Raw genomic sequence first — 3,655 nt, 5'->3', positions numbered from 1 at the left:
CTTGTATTGCTGCCATCAAGCCTGCTAGGCTGTAGTTTGATTTGCCGCTTCTCGTTTCCATTTTTTTTTATCCCACTCCTGACACAAATTTGTTACGTCTCCATTCGTTAGTTGATTTTCCGTAACTTCGTTCCCACGAAACTTTAGCGACACAAGTCCTTTCTTAATAAAACGTTTATTCTTTCTGAATATAATTTTACTGATACACTTATTTTCAACAGTCGCTCTATAACAAACGCTAGAACGTGTCACGTGCTCATGCTCGACAATACTTAGTTCAATTACTCACTACTACACTGTTCCCGTCACATTGTGACCATCTTATATATACCAGACTACCCCCAATCTAGTAATCTCCTGATAATTCACGAAGGCTGGAGAGAAGGAGTGGCGTGATACTAGTCACGTGACCTCGCTGGCGCAACAATATGTCTAGATATCACATGAGGAGCATTTAGCGAAGAGTGATCACTAGAAACTAATAGGTAAAATTTGTAAACAAGATCACGTTAAGTATAAATGTTCTCCCCCACATTCCACTTAATTTGTCAATTATAGATTCAAAATCAGAGGAATGGGGAAAATAAAGAAACATCTGCGACTAACATGATTCTTATAATGAATTTTAACCCTATTAGTTTATCTTGCTTTGCTAGGAATTGACATTTAAACCATAGCTTTTAAAAGAGTGATCATTGCATAATTAGGTGTGATATGTTTGGTAATTGTCAATTGATTGATATATCTGGCACATAGTTACTTGATTTTTGCAACAACTAGAAATTTGAGAATTTAGTATGATGAAGAATAAAAGCAGCGGGTGGATTAAAAGAAACAAACTCAATGTGACGTTGAAATAAAAGCTAAAACATTATCTTTACAAAGAAGAATTCAATATAGAAGGTTGATCAGTTGATGTCAGTACTATTTCACTATGATTTGTAATTATAATATACAGAAAAATACAAAATAAGAAAGTAAGTAAAATATAGTTGTATTTTATTGAAAAGAAGTTGAAACATGCACGTTCAGCAGATACTGGAAGTAACAATGAAAACAGAGATGTGATTTCATGGTGAGTCTTGACTCTCTGGAGAACACACAAAATACAATACTTTCACAATTCACTTTTTCTCCAGTAGCTGACAAATAAGAAAACAATATGAAAATATCTCTGCTCCATGTGGCAATTGTAGAGCTCTGTCGTCTATATAAAATGTAAAGTAGAGCATGACAACTATCCCGTAAAACAGTACATAATTTTCCAAGATTGGACCTTGTACAAAAACTGACACCTATTCTTAATTGAATGTTCTAAATCAGAACTTCTGAAAAATTGAAAATTTGTGTATATATAAAATAACAGATAAACAACAAGAGACAATTTATTGCTTCAGGGCTGTTCATACATGTCAAATGTTAAGAATAAAAGTAAGACTTAAACCCATGCAACTTTTAATGTATTCTCTAGAAAATTATCAATTCCCTTTCAAATACTTTAAAGTGCTTGTTTCTATTACAGCTGATAGCATTTAATTTAATAAGACAATCACCTTTTTAGACAAATAAAACTGTCTTAACAAGAACCTAGCCTGTCTTTTTCAAATCTTCAAGTTGTGTCCTCTTGTTATATTGTTATCAGTATATAAAGCATAAAAATCAGAAGCCTTTATCCTATCAACTCGACTGAGACAGTTGGAACAATTTTTAATACCACCCTTACATTGTTAGTCAGTATTTATCTTTAGCCCTATGGAAACGAGTACAGTATATTTTGTCCTAAACATAATCTACTAATTCGGCACTTAATTTTTAGTTTTGAAGTCTGGGACAATGACGCCCATAGGAAGGTTGTGATCGCTGAATTAACTATGAATTCCACCTGCCATAGTTAGTCAGAATTTGTATATTTTTTCTTCCAGATATATTAATGAAATTTCCTCTAAATATATTCACTCATGCAATTTTCCGTGTATAGTTAAAGCGTTCGTGTATACCACACGTTCAAAGGTCTTCTCTTTTTTGGAAAAGCTGCTTTAAGAATGACTATAGAACTCATATCATTGTGACCGATGTTCAGACTTTCCATGGGGAGGTATGTGGCCATCTCGAGTAGTAATATAAAGACTTATACTAATATATATTGCAATATGCAGGCCCACAAAGGGTTCCTACTTTCTATAATAACACAGCATCATTTTTCAGCATTTAGTTTCTGCACAGTCATGTAACAACACATGGTCCAGAGCTGCCAATATTACCTTGTTCTAAGTGCTTCACCTATTGTTCTCTTAGTATAATGGGTTTCTCATCTTCTATAGCAGTATATAATGTTTCTAAATTACTGATTATTTAGTTTCTACACTGTCATTGCAGCAACATGTGTACCAGAACTGCGAAGATTATATTGTTCTAGTTGCTTCATCCTTTGTTCTTTTATTAGGTGATGTCTTCTCTACCCACATGGATATTTTAGTGTTTTATATGGAACCTGTTGAATGAGCTAAAGTTAGGATAGCCCTTGCTGGCCGATTGTGATAGTGACTGAAATTGACAACCAAATTATATTATCAAGGAATATAGGTCATGAGGTGATGTAAGAAAGTGAGTTAACATTCTGAATCCAGATGCATTTTCTTCATTAAGTTATCTACTAGTTGACCTACTGGGAGAATATATCTGTGTGCAGATTTTCTTCTTTGATTTTGGGTCTTCCAATTTTGAGAGAAAAATGCAACAAAAATATACACCATCTAGGTAAAGGAGGACTGTCTGTCGTCTGTTAGGTTATATGAGCTATTGCTTGTAGTTTGTTTATTTGTTTAATAAAGATTTATATTAGTTCGTCAAGAAATTAATGTCGCTTTTTTTTAGATGAAAGAACCCGAACAAATATATCAAAACAAAACATATATTAAATGAAATAGTCTCCATTCTAATCGAAGAGACTTTTCTATCTTACAGTCAGGTTGTTAATGCCCTGATTAAAGAAATCACTTGGCTTTGAAGCAAAAAAAAAAAAAACATGTCGATGTCCTCTCTAACACCTTCGACATTTGCATACGTTTTCCCATTAAGATGGTGTTTAAGCGAACGAAAAAGATGGTAACCTAATGGTGCCATATCTGGAGAATATGATGGGTTGGGGAAAATTTCACAACCCAACTGCATAATCTTTTGTTGCGTCAAACGTGCCCCATGTGGAATTGCACTGTCGTGGAGAAGAACACCTTTCCGATTGACGAGTGAAAAGCGTTTCTGATGAAGATTTTGATTTAAACGTTCTAGTTGCTGACTACAGATCTCTGGATTGACAGTTAGCTGTGGATTGAGGAGTTCAAAATGAATTACTCTTTGATGTCCCACCAAATGTAAAGCATCACTTTCTGCGGATGGAGTCCAGGTTTTTGGATTGGAAGTGGTTTTTGCCTGGGACTGAGCCATTGTTTTTGGCGTTTAATATTCGCATATAGAATCCATTTTTTCATCACCAGTGACAATTACGCACCAGAAAAGACGAAGCAACGTTCACACGTTGGAAAGGATGATCATAGGAGAGTCCGTGAGGCACCCAAACACCTTCTTTATGGAATTTCCCATATTGCTTAGATGTTTATGTATTGTTTCATGAGCGACATGCAATTTCAGGGCCATT

The sequence above is a fragment of the Limulus polyphemus genome, unplaced genomic scaffold (genome assembly GCF_000517525.1).
Source record: "Limulus polyphemus unplaced genomic scaffold, Limulus_polyphemus-2.1.2 Scaffold1592, whole genome shotgun sequence".
In the NCBI taxonomy this organism is placed as follows: Eukaryota; Metazoa; Arthropoda; class Merostomata; order Xiphosura; family Limulidae; genus Limulus; species Limulus polyphemus.
Note: the sequence above shows the minus strand (reverse complement) of the source record.